The sequence below is a fragment of the Scyliorhinus torazame genome, chromosome 11 (assembly GCF_047496885.1).
Source record: "Scyliorhinus torazame isolate Kashiwa2021f chromosome 11, sScyTor2.1, whole genome shotgun sequence".
Classification (NCBI taxonomy): Eukaryota; Metazoa; Chordata; class Chondrichthyes; order Carcharhiniformes; family Scyliorhinidae; genus Scyliorhinus; species Scyliorhinus torazame.
Window position 1 is genome coordinate 137118900 of NC_092717.1, and position 14457 is coordinate 137133356.

A 14457-nucleotide genomic window follows, 5' to 3' on the forward strand; every position below is an offset into this window, starting at 1 on the left:
CTGGAAAAGAGCAGGTGGAGAGGGAGAACGGAACGGTCTGGAAGACCGTCCTACTGGCCCTACGGCCAGGAATCTCCCAGTCTCCCGCTGGCAGGAGGTCCTCCCGGATGCTCCCCACTCCATCCAATCACTACTGTGTACCACAACCAACCAAACCCCTCACAAACGTCTCCTTGTCTTCCCTAGGACATCCTCCTCCGGGACCTCGCTCCCAACCTGGCTGGCAGCTCCTGGACCCATCCTGCTCTGCAAACAAGTGCGGGTGCACAAGTCGGATACATTGGTCGAGAGGGTCCATCTCCTGCATGTTAACCTCAATACGCCTACGTGGCGTACCCTGATGGCCGACAGGGTACGGTCTCCCTACGGGACCTGGCGCCCACTGTATCCCCACCCACACCTCCACTACCGACCCCATCCTCCCTCCCACCGACGCACCCCACAGCTGCCCCCTTCTCAGGTGGATCGGTCCTTCCATTGGTCCCATCTAGGGGTGATGAAGCTGCTGAAGAAGCCGAAGCCACGCTCCCGGAGCCACGGTTGCCCGAGCCGGCGCCTGCATCACCGGCGAAGCTACGACGATTGCAGAAGACGACCAGGGCCCCCGATCAACTAATTGCTTCACTCTGACTGTAAATAATTACTGTAAATAGTTGCGACATGTAACGAGGCAAATCACTGTGCTAATGTATACCGGGTACCACCATAACCTACACCTCTACCACTGTGTAACGCAAGACCACCCCCCCCGCCGGACTCTTTTTTTAACAGGGGGTGAATGTGGTAGTCGGTATTAGGGGTATTACGGTACCCTGAATAATACTGTAAGACCATTGGTGTGGGAGGTACCCGAGACTGCTATTTTCATTGGTGAAGCCTGCCTGCTGGTTCTGCCCAGTAAGGCGGAGTATAAGAGTCTGTGTCTCCCCAGCAGCTGCATTCTGTACCTGCGCTGCTGGGGGAAACCTCTAGTGCAATAAAGCCTTCAATTGTCTCCAATCTCATCTCAGGAATTATTGATCAAGCACCACGCTGTTCTCTTCCCATACACCCAGTTAACCAAAAAATCTCCCTGGCCTCCGGGTCTCACTCTGTAGAGATCAAGGAGTTCTGTATAGCGAACCTCACGGGAAGAGAATTGAAGAATTTCCGACTTTACGTCCTCCCTCACCTCTGCGCTGCCACGCTCCTGGGATTGGACTTCCAATGCAACCTCCAGAGCTTAACCTTTAAATTCGGCGGCCCTATACCCCCCCTCACTGTCTGCAACCTCGTGACCCTCAAGGTCGACCCGCCTTCCCTTTTTGCGAACCTCACCCCGGATTGCAAACCCGTCACCACCAGGAGCAGACGGTACAGTGCCCAGGACCGGACCTTCATTAGGTCGGATGTCCAGCGGCTACTGAAGGAAGGTGTTATCGAGGCTAGCAACAGCCCCTGGAGAGCTCAACTAGTCGTTATAAAGACCGAGGAGAAGCACAGGATGGTCATCGATTATAGTCAGACCATCAACAGGTATACGCAGCTCGACGCGAACCCTCTCCCCCGCATATCTGATTTGGTCAATCAGATTGCACAATACAAGGTCTTTTCCACGGTGGACCTCAAATCCGCCTACCACCAGCTCCCCATCCGCCCAGGCGACCGCAAGTACGCTGCATTCAAAGCAGATGGGCGACTCTACCACTTCCTAAGGGTTCCCTTCAGTATCACAAATGGAGTCTCGGTCTTCCAACGGGAGAAGCAACGGTTGACCAGTACGGTTTGCGGGCCACGTTTCCGTACCTCGACAACGTCACCACCTGCAGCCACAACTAGCAGGACCACGACACCAACCTCCGCAAATTCCACCATACCACAAAAACCCTTAACTTGACCTACAACAAGGACAAATGTGTGTTCAGCACCGACCGTCTCGCCATCCTCGGCTACATAGTGCATGATGGAGGCATAGGCCCAGTTCCCGAAAGCATGCGCCCCCTCATGGAGTTTCCCCTCTCCCACTGCTTCAAGGCCCTGAAACGCTGTCTGGGATTTTTTTCATATTACGCCCAGTGGGTCCCCAATTATGCGGACAAGGCCCGCCCACTAATCCAATCCTCAGTTTTCCCCCTGTCGGCAGAGGCCCGCCAGGCCTTCAGCCGCATAAAGGCAGATATCGCAAAGGCCACGATGCACGCAATCGATGAATCCCTTCCCTTCCAAGTCGAGAGCGACGCGTCCGACGTAGCTCTGCCGGCCACGCTCAACCTAACGGGCAGGCCCGTGGCCTTCTTCTCACGCACGCTCCATGATTCAGAAATCCGTCAAATACTCCGTTGAAAAGGAGGCCCAGGCCATAGTAGAAGCTGTGCGGCACTGGAAGCATTACCTGGCCGGCAGGAGATTTACGCTCCTCACTGACCAACGGTCGGTAGCTTTCATGTTCGATAATGCACAGCGGGGCAAGATAAAGAACAATAAGATCTTACGGTGGAGGATCGAGCTCTCCACCTACAACTATCAGATCTCGTATCACCCTGGGAAGCTAAACGAGCCACCTGATGCCCTATCCCGCGGCACATGTGCCAACGAACAAGTGGACCGACTCCGGGCCCTCTATGAGGACCTCTGCCACCCGGGGGGGGGGGGGGGGGTCACTCGATTTTTCCATTTTATCAAGACCCGCAAACTGCCCTACTCCCTCGAGGAGGTCAGGACCGCCACCAGAAACTGCCAAATCTGCACGGAGTGCAAGCCGCACTTCTACAGGCCAGAGAAAGCGCACCTGCTAAAGGCTTCCCGTCCCTTTGAACGCCTGAGTATGGACTTCAAAGGGCCCCTCCCCTCCACCGACCGCAACACGTACTTCCTGAAAGTGATTGACAAGTACTCCCGACATGACAGCAGCCACCGTCATAAAAGCCCTGCACAATCTTTACCCTGTTTGGTTTCCCCGCCTACATACACAGCGATAGGGGGTCCTCCTTCATGAGCGACGAACTGCGTCAATTCCTGCTCAGCAAGGGCATCGCCACGAGCAGGACAACCAGTTATAACCCCCGGGGAAACGGTCAGGTAGAGGGGGAGAACGGAACGGTCTGGAAAACCGTCCTACTGGCCCTACAGTCCAGGAATCCCCCAGTCTCCCATTGGCAGGAGGTCCTTCCCGATGCACTCCACTCCATCTGATCACTGCTGTGTACCACGACAAACGAAACACCTCATGAACGTCTCCTTGTCTTCCCCAGGAAGTCTTCCTCCCGGACCTCGCTCCCAACCTGGCTGGCAGCTCCTGGACCCATTCTGCTCTGCAAACACGTGCGGGCGCACAAGTCAGACCCATTAGTAGAGAGGGTCCACCTCCTACATGCTAACCCTCACGCCTACGTGGCATACCCTGACGGCCGTCTCCCGACGGGACCTGGATCCCCCCCCACCAACCCCACCCTCCCTCCCACCGTCGTACCCCATGGCTGCCCCCTCTCCAGGTGGATCGGTTCTTCCACTGGTCCCACCCAGGGGTGATGAAGCTACCGAAGAAGCCAAAGTCATGCTCCCGGAGTCACGAATGCCCGAGCCAGCGCCTGCATCACCGCCAAAATTGCAATGATCACAGAGGACGACCAAGGCCTCCGATTGACTAATTACTTCATTCTGATATGTACATGGAAAATGAATACTGTAAATAGTTGTAACATGTAATAAGGCAAAACACTGTACCACCGACGGGTAGCACCGTAACCTCTACCACTGTATGACGTGAGACCACCACCCCCGCCGGACTCTATTTTACAGGGGGTGAATGCGGTAGTCTGTATTAGGGGTATTACGGTATCTAGGTTGAGGCTGTAAGATCATTGGTGTGGGAGGTACCTGAGACAGGAAGATCATTGGTGAAGCCTGCCTGCTGGTTCCGCCCAGTAAGGCGGAGTATAAGAGTCTGTGTCTCCCTAGCAGCTGCATTCTGTACCTGCACTGCTGGGGGAAACATCTAGTCCAATAAAGCCTTCAATTGTCATCCAATCTCGCTTCTGGAGTTATTGATCGAGCATCAATGATCTAGGCTGATCATCCAACTCAATAGCCTGATCCCACCTTCCCCCCTTATCCTTTGACCCCGTCGCCCAAAGTGCTATATCTAACTGCTTCTTGAAAACATACAATATTTTGGCCTCAACTACTGTGGGAGTGAATTCCACAGGCTGATCACTCTCTAGGTGAAGAAATTTCCCTAATCACTGTCCTAGATGGTTTATCCCGTACCCTCAGACTGTGACCTCTGGTTCCAAACACCCTCACCATGGGTATCATCCTTCTTGCACCTACTCTGTCTAGTCCTGTTAGAATTTTATAGGTTTCTATGAGACCCCCGCTCATTCTTCTCAACTCCAGAGCATACAATGCCAACCAACTCAATCTCTCCTTGTACGTCAGCCCTGCCATCCCAGGAATCTGTCTGTAAATCTTTTCTGCACTCCCTCAATAGCAAGAACATCCTTCCTCAGATAAGGAGACCAAAACTGCACACACTATTCCAGGTGTGGCCTCACCAAGGCCCTGTATAATTGCAGCAAGACATCCCTGTTCCTGTACTCGAATCCTCTCACGATGAAGGCCAACATACCATTTGCCTTCTTTACTGCCTGCTGCACCTGCATGCTTACCTTCAGAAGCAACCTTTCATCAAAATAATCGTACTGAAGGATCTGCCTGAAACATTAACCTTTTTCTTTCAAATGCTGATTGACCTGATGTGAGTAATCAGCTTTTTAATTAAAATTGTGGATCAAACATTGTCTTTTTAAACAGTAAAATGTGTTATTCAATGATGGAAAGGTTTGGACATTCTTTTAATCAGCAATATTGACTTTCATGTTGTGGTTAAATGGTATAAAGGAATATTCAATCAATGACTAGTTTGCATTAGTTTGTGTATGTAACTGTGAAGATTAACTGTTGGAATTTATTGCCTGCGTGGGAAATCTGATGAGAATAAAGTAAAGTGGTTTTGATTTTATTTGAAGAAATATATATTTTGCAATCTGGATTCATGATCATTTTATAATCAATTATTGAAGGAAATAACATATCATCTAATAATTACCCTCAATGTGATGAAAAGTTTCTAATAAATGTTCCTTTTCATTCAAATTCTAAATTGTATATCACATGCTTTTAAAAATAGCACTTATTTTCTTTCATATTGTACAATCAATTCACATTTATCAGTATACTGCTCTGCAGGTTACAAAATTATTACTAAAGATTTCTTCAAAAAATCCAATTTAATCTGGAAAACTGAGTCCTGTAAACAGCTAATGAAAATATCTGATTTTCCGAAAAAATTAGAAATTATTTTAAAATATAATTTAGACAATATTCTAGAATGTCCAACTGTAATGGGGTGCCATTATTATTTTATGTTGTTCTATTATGAAACGGAAGCTTTCAGGATAAGATTATGTCGGAGATGTTTTAATTTTTTTAAATATTCAGTACTGCCTCTTTAAAATGCATTAATTTAAAATTTGTATAAATGTTCATTAATATATTTATGACATGGTTAATAAATTATGTATAATAAGACTTTTCTGTATCTAATAATTGATTTTCTGTTGTTGTATTATTAATCCCTATAGATTGCAATATAGTACCTGATGTATTCCGATGTTGGACAAAAAAATATATCCATGGATAAAATGTCTTGGGATGAATTTCCATGATCATACACACTGAATTGTCTTTAAGGAGGAATTATTCAGCTATGACGAGGTCTTATCCCTTTTTGTCCCTGGCAGTAGAAGTAGGGAGTGATGCTTACCGTGCATGCCTCCAGCATACACTGCAATGAGGAAAATGCATCATATCAAGTATTTTCCACCATTTGCATCCTGGTATTTGTGGTATTAAGAATTGGCAAGAGATGGAAGAGATTGAGACGTTAAAAGGACGGTTTACCAAAAGCAATCAAATATGGAGTGATCAACCTTTTGCTAGAAAATTGACCTGCAGAGAATGTATCATCATTTATTGTTGAATTGCTTCTGGCAACACTGTATTCAATGCCATAAATGGTACCCATACCTGTCATGTTGCTATACTGATATAAACACCAGTAGCATGCTGTGGTTTGATTTATTTAGACTAGGCACTTGAGTGCATTTTTCTATAGGTATGAAGCTTGAAGAAAATATGAGCAGATATTAGTGTGTATTTGTGTTTGTGTTCAAAGGCAAAAGTGAAGCTGAGACTGAATTGCATGACACACTTCCACTTCAGTGATGTTTTGCTGCTACTCCACAAAGGTATATCACAACATGTCCCTTAACTTCGAAAGACATTTACCCCTCTTCGAAAGGAGACCATGAGACCATAGGTTATAAGAGAAGGAGACCATTCGGCCCATTGAGTCTCTTCCGCCATTCAATGAGATTGTGACTGATCTGATATGGTAATCATCAACTCCACTTTCCTGCCTTATCCCTATATCACTTGATTTCCTTATTGATTGAAAATCTGTTGATCTCAGCCTTAACAACTCAACCTCTACAGCCTTTTCTGGTAAAGAATTCCACAGAATCACTACCCTCTGTGAGAAGAAAATCTTCCTCATTTCAGTCTTAAATGTGACCCCTTTTTCAGAGATGCTGTCCTCTACTCCTAGACTCTCCCACAAGGGGAAACAATCTCTCGGCATCTATCCTGTCAAGTCCAATGAGTAGAGGCCAAAAACCCAACCTCTCCTTACCCGGGATCAATCGAGTTATCCTTCTCTGGACTGCCTCGAATGCCAATGTATCTTTCCTTAAATTGGGGGATCAAAACTGTTCACAGTATTCCAGGTGTGGTCTAACTAGTGCCTTGTATAGTCTTAGCAAGACTTACCTATTTTTATTCTCGATTCCCTTTGAAATAAATGCCAACTTTCCATTATTTGCCTTCCCAATTATCTACTGGACTTGCGTGTTATTTTTTTGTAAGTTATGCATGAGGAGCCCAATTCAGTGCTGCGGCTTCCTGCAGTCTTTCTCCATTTAAATAATATCCAGCCCGTTATTCTTCCTACCAAAGTGCATAACTTCACATTTTCCTGCATTACACTTGATCTGCCAAATTTGTACCCACTCACTGAATCTGTCTATATCCCTCTGTAGACTTTTTGTGTCATCCTCACCACTTGCCTTCCCAGCTATTTCAGTGTCATCTGCAAACGTGGAAATAGTGAAATCAAATCTTTCGTCCGGGTCATTAACATATATTGTGAATAATTTTAGCCCCAGTACGAATCCCTGTCGCACTCCACTAACTTGAGCTTGCCATCCTAAAAATGCCCCTCTTATCTCAAATCCTTGTCTTTTTATGACCCCTGGGCTAGTGCGCGGTTAATACCAGCCCCACTTGACCCGGAAGCACAACACAATTGAAATTAATAAATAATTCTTAGAAGGACACCCAAAGTCTTTGGCCCTTGGCTACCCAATAACTACAGTCACGAGGTTTGTAAAGTTAAACACAATTAATTTTATGAATAACAATAACTATAATTAAAAATGGAACAAAGACAACAGGTTAACTATTATCTGATTAGCATGGTGGTTAGCACAACTGCTTCACAGCTCCAGGGTCCCAGGTTCGATTCCCCGCTGGGTCACTGTCTGTGCGGAGTCTGCACGTTCTCCCCGTGTCTGCGTGGGTTTCCTCCGGGTGCTCCGGTTTCCTCCCACAGTCCAAAGATGTGCAGGTTAGGTGGATTGGCCACGCTAAATTGCCCTTAGTGTCCAAAATTGCCCTTAGTGCTGGGTGGGGTTACTGGGTTATGGGGATAGGGTGGAGGTGTGGACTTGGGTAGGGTGCTCTTTCCAAGAGCCGGTGCAGACCGATGGGCCGAGTGGCCTCCTTCTGCACTGTAAATTCTATGTATTCTATGATTCCTAACCCCTGCCCACTTTAACTCGCCCCCACTGCCTACATACACACACACACACATATTTAAGACAGACAAACAAACACTGATGGGAAAAGAGGGGTGTCAAAATAATAAGTTAAAAGGATAAGAGTCTTTGTCTCAGATGGTTGTCTTCTAGCGCACTTTCCTTCAATCTCGGCTTTCGGTTCGAAGTTTCTGTATTCAGTCTGCAATATTTTTTACTGTACATTAATTCAGGTATATGCAGTTTCTTAAAAACAGCGGATATGCAGTTGGACCTTGATTCTGAACAAATATTTGTCACATCGGCTGGTTGTCATGTAACTTTTGTGGGATCCTGGATTTGAACTTGGTGTCCCAACTGGAAACGTGGCCAATTCTGTACCCATATTTTTATTGTACACATTGATCACCTTCTCTTCCAGTTTTAAAAGTTGCTGTTTAGTTTCTGAGAGTAGAATGGGTAAGAGTAGGGAAATTGGAATGCACTGGTCCGCCAGACAGGAGCTCTGCTGATGATGGAATAATTATATTTAAAGATGTCACTCTCAGATGTAAGAAGTCTTACAACACCACGTTAAAGTCCGACAGGTTTGTTTCGAATCAGTAGCTTTCGGAGCACAGTTCCTTCCTCAGGTGAATGAAGAGGTGGGTTCCAGAAACATATACATAGACAAAGTCAAAGATGCAAGACAATACTTTGAATGCGAGTCTTTGCAGGTAATTAAGTTTTTACAGGTCCAGATGGAGCAACTGGAGAGAGGGATAATCACAGGTTAAAGAGGTGTGAATTGTCCCAAGCCAGGACAGTTGGCAGGATTTCTCAAGCCCAGGCCAGATGGTGGGGGGTGAATGTAATGCAACATAAATCCAAGGTCCCGGTTGAGGCCGTATTCATGCATGCAGAACTTGGCTATAGGTTTCTGTTCGGCGATTCTGTGTTGTCGTGCGTCCTGAAGGCCGCCTTGGAGAAAACTTACCCGAAGATCAGAAGCTGAATGCCCTTGACTGCTGAAGTGTTCCCGACTGGAAGGGAACATTCCTGCCTGGCGATTGTCGCGCGATGTCCGATGAAGAGATTGCGAGGGAGGCGGAAGATGGGCAGGTCATGGAGACCAGGCAGGCAACTGAGGCCGCATGACGTGTGTTCCGACACCTCCCTTGCGGGAGTCACTGGCATGGACATCATCACCTTCTCCTCCCTTGGGGAGCCCGATGCCCCCCCCCCGGGCTACTCCGTAGGAGCAGACCTATCCCCTGAGGTTCCCACTCCAACTGACGCTGCCAGTCCTGGAGGTCCGCCAGTATCCAGGGTCTGTATACTGGCGGCCATGGAGCACATGGAGGGACCAACGCCATTTAAGACGGCACCCCCATCACCCATTGACTGTGCCACCGCCTTCTGGGTTTGTGTCAGCCAGTGACTGCACCATCTCCCAATGGGACAGGGCCACCTCCTTCTGTGTCTGCCCCATGTCAGCCAGCGGCGCACAGAATGCCCCAGGCCTCGGACATACTGACCCACAGCCAAAATTGTTGTCCCGAATGCCTTCACTGTGGATACCACCCGTGCAATTTTGGCCTTGGTGGCATGCATGGTCGGCACCACCTCCTGCTCCTTAATATAGTTGGACTCCTCCAACTGCACCTGCAGGTGCTGGATGCTCGCCGACAACCCCTCATGTAGTCCCTGGCTCTGCGGTTGCATCTTCACGATTGATGGGACTGTCTGTTTCAGAAGCCTGAAACCTGTCTGGCCAGCAGCTGCCCACCCTCCGACCGTCTGCCCCCACGGGTGCTCCTAACTCTACCTGCTTTGGGTGCGTACCAGATAGTGTCCCAGAAGCCTCTTCACTAAAGTTCCCAACAGAGGTGAGTGGAGGGTGTTGGAGACAGCTGTGACGGGAAATCAGTGTCATCCTCAGACGGGGAATCAGTGTCACCCTCAGATTCGAGCTCCGGGGGTCCTCCGCCTCGGGTGGAGGGCTGGGTGTCCGAGTTGCTCTCAGCGTGGGTGCTCGCTTCACGGTGGGGGGGTTCTGGCTGCTGAATTGGCTGGGGGCACGGGGCGCCAGATGAACCGGCCCAAACACCAGCAGGTCCTGTAAGACACGAGACAAGACCCATGATTAGACCGTGGGCCGGGGGCGGGGTGGGGAGATGGTGGGGAGGAGCGTGAGGCGGGAGTGAGGGTGCTGTGGGAGTGAGGGTGGGGAAGTGTAGGGTGGTGTGGGACTGGGGATAGTGTGGGGGTGAGGGTGGTTCTGGTTGGGGTGAAGGTGAGGGGGTGAAGGTGGTGTGGGGGTGAAGGTTGTGTGGGAGTGAGGGGGGTGAGGGTGAGGGAGATGTGGGCGACAAGGTGGTGTGGGGGTGAGGGTGGTGTGGGCGTAAGGATGGTGTGGCGGTGGTGTTGGCGGGGTTGACACACGTGTCTCGGGAAACCACAACTAAGCGGGGTCTCACGTCTTCGCCCGGGTCCAATTCCATCCCGGCGACCTCCCTTTCCTCCACGCCGCTGACCATGTTCAGGGCCCTCTACTCTGTCAAGGTGCAGGGCCGCAAGTCTAGGGTCCTGGCAATGGAGGGCGGGGAGGTGGGGGGGGGGGTGGCAACCAGAAAACGACAGTGTTAGACAGATCGATGCATGCAACCAAGTGGGTGGGTAGCTGGTGGCCTCAGTGGCCAGGGCACCCGGCCATAGTGGCCGGAATGGGTGCCGACATGAAGCGCAGGGTGGGGTTTCTACCGCCTTCTGGGTTGGTGTGGTAAGGATTATGCTTAATAAGAAGGTTAATGCCAGTGGCACAGAGTTGCCTACTCACCCTTGTCACCCTGAGGAAGATGTGCAGTTTTTTCTGACTCGGCTATCCGGTCTGGACAGTATTTTTTAAAATTTAGAGTATCCAATTCATTTTTACAAATGTGCAAACCCCACACAGACAGTGACCCAGGGCCGGGATACAACCTGGGACCTCGGCGCCGTGAGGCAGCAGTGCTAACCACTGCACTACCATGCTGCCTGCTGGTCCTGACAGTGTTACCTATGGCGCTGACTGCCTCTGCCACCTGCGCCCTTGCATGGTGAATGGCAGTGGGTGGCAGCCTCCTTCCCGGGCAAGGGTACAGGGTCATCCGCCTCTCCTCCACCGCGTCCAGGAGGGTTTCCAGCTCGGCTTCCGTGAAGCGTGGGGCCACACATCTTGCTGCTATTTTGTTGGGGATGGTGTGTGTGGGGAGTGAAGTGTGTATATGTGGCTGCAGCTTGCCAGCCTCCTGTGTGTCAATGGCAAAATGGGCAAAGTCAGCATCGTTTCTCATTGGAATCGATTGTGTTCCACGTGGTGCCGGTGCGAGTCCTTTAACAGTCGCTGAATCGGTCCAGGTGCGGAGTCTGTTTTGCTGTCCTGGAACTCAATAATTCTGCGCTAACGTCAACACTTCATCTCAGAAATCGAGAACCCAGCACCTTATATTTTGGGGACACTTCAGCTCATTTCTGTTAATTCTGACGCTCCAGAAGGACGACCAGGCCACCCGATCGACTGATTGCTTCGCTGTGACATTAACTGTTGTAAATATCCTCGACAGCACGGTACCTCCATACCTGGTCATACCATGTTAAAGGCGACTGTTACCACTGGCCACCACCCCCGCCGGACTCTTTTTTAACATGGGGTGAATGTGGTAGTACTAGGTATTGCGGTACCTAAGAGGCTGATGACCATTGGTTAGACCCAGGAGTTTACCATTGGCTGTTGTCACGTAGCTCCGCCCTGATAGGCGGAGTATAAGAGATGGTGCCGTCCCAGCAGCCTTCACTTTCTGTACCGAAGCTGCTGGGGAACAAGTTCTAGTCGATTAAAGCCTTCAGTTATGAAATCACTTTGTCTTGAGTGTAATTGATTGCGCATCAATTTAATCTACTAGACTTAAGCTGGAAGGATAGATCTCCGAATCAAACCGGAGTGCCTTCAACTCAGCCCCCACGTGGAGAACTCGGCTGCAATATTTAAACACTGGCTGGCGTGCTTTAAATGCTACCTGGAGACGGCCGGAGGCACCCCAACAGAAGGACAGAAAATGCATCTCCTGCGCTCAAGGGTCAGCCTGGGATCTACACCCTTATCGAGGAGGCAGAGAACTATGATGCCGCGATCAAACTGTTGGAAGGACATTATATCCGCCCTGTAAATCAGGTCTATGCATGTCACCTGCTTGCTACAAGACAGCAAAGCCCCGGGGAATCATTGGAAGATTTCTACCAGGCGCTACTGGTGCTGGGCCGAAACTGTGGCTGCCCGCAAGTTTCGGGGAGCGAGCACACGGAAATTTTAATCAGGGCTGCTTTCGTAGCAGGTATGAGCTCCTCAGATATCCGCCGAAGACTCCTAGAAAGGGACACCCTGGGACATAGAGAGGCACGGGCCCATGGACATTGCCTACAAAAACGCGCAGTCCTATGCGCCTGACCACGCGGCAGCCCCCTGGGCTGCGTGGCACCCTGCAGCGGCAGCCCCACATACCTTCCCCCTGACCCCGCAAGCCTGCACTATGAGATGGCCCGCTAACGCCGCCGGGCTTCGCTGTTTCTTCTGCGGGCAGGCGAATCATCCCCGCCCGCGCTGCCCGGCCCGCATCGCCACCTGCAAAGGGTGCGGCAAAAGGGGCCACTTTGTGGGTGTCATGATATTCAAGTAAACATCATAGCACATACACACATACATACTGATGGACAGATCAACGGACCAATCAACACACACAACACGACAGCCTATCACAGGCAAGAGCATACACAGTACAAAACAGGGAACACGACACTTCCTGGGCACTCGAGCAGGAGACGGCTCAGGGCATAGAGCTCATTACAAGCCACTCAGACATCCACCATGTGCTGAGTGCCACTACAAGATAGAATTAGGAATAGGTCCACAGATTCAAGTATTATGATCGAACCTCAGTAAACAGTATACAACTGTAAATAGATGTTTGAAATAAAACTGAGTTGTACCATTCGCAACCGTGTTTGTTGTCTGTGTAGCAGAGTATCCAACACCTCATAGTACCTGGAGTGACTTTGGTACCTACCTACAAATCCTCCGGAATCTGCCATCCTGCGCCATGGACACCGTCAACACATCGCAGTCGCTGGAAACCTCAGCGTTAATTGGACGCTTTTCAAACAGCGCTTCCAGCTCTTTCTGGAAGCCAACGAAATGGAAAGTGTCTCGGACACCAGAAAGATCGCCACCCTCCTCACCACAGCAGGTCAACACGCCATCCATGTCTACAACTCCCTGGTGTTCGCGGAAGGTGAGGACAAGACCAAATACAAGATGGTCCTTCTCAAGCTCGACCAACACTTCAACGTCGAGGTCAACGAGAGCTTCGAGGGGTATCTCTTCCAGCAACGCCTGCAAGGTAAGGATGAGCCCTTTCAGTCATTCCTTACGCATCTCCGTATCCTCGCGCAGTCCTGCGGTTACGACACCACCTCCGATTCCATGATTCTGGACCAGATCGTTTTTGGGGTCACCTCGGGCACCCTACGCCAGCAGCTCTTAAAAATAAAAGGCCTCACCTTAGCCTCCGCAATCGAAGCCTGTGTCCTGCATGAAAACACGACTAGCCGCTACTCCCAATTTCAGGCGGCCGAATCGGCGCGGCAGGGGTCCTACGCGGCCGGATCGGCGAGGCAGGCACCCTACGAGGCGAACGGGTCCAGGCGATCGAGTTCCTCCCGGCCCGCGGCACGGACGAGGGCAGCCATTTTGCGTGCTTTTCGAGGCCTCCCGCGCTTGTGCGCGCCAAAAACTACAGCAACATTGAGGGACGTGATGCGCAGGCGCGCTCGCCGCAAGGCCGAACTGTGCATGTGCAGTGGCGCAACGAACGCCATGACGTCACGACGTGCGGCAACTGTGGAGCCGCACATTTAAAGCAGCAATGTCCCGCAAGAACCCGGCAATGCCTCCGCTGTGGCAAGGTGGGCCACTACGCTGCTTGCTGTCGAGCAGCTCAACTTGTCAATGTTCCCCAACTCCGACAACCTCGCAGGGATGTGCGGACCATTCAGCCTCCTTATTACGAGTCGTGCCCAGACGATATCCAGACCAGTGACACAGACGACCGGGACGCCTTCTGTGTTGTGGTCATTGATTGGGACCGAATGTCTCCAGCCAGGACCCACCAGCCGGTGCAAGTTAACACGATCAATCCGGGTGATGAATGGTGTGCCACCATCACCGATAACATGCCGTCTGGACACTGGCACCACCGCCAACCACATAGCATGGTCAGCCTTCTACGCCATGAAGGTCAGACCACCAATTCGGCCGTCCCGTTGCAGGATGGTCGACTACAACGGGAACGTTATCCCGGCTATGGGATCCTGCCAGCTCCAGGTGACACACAACACAGACACGGCCACACTCTCATTCGGGATAGTCGGATCATCGAAGGACTCCCTGCTAGGTGCACAGGCATGCAAGGCTCTCCACCTCGTGCAACGAGTCCACGCTCTGTCTCCAGACGGCACATCTGACTTCCCG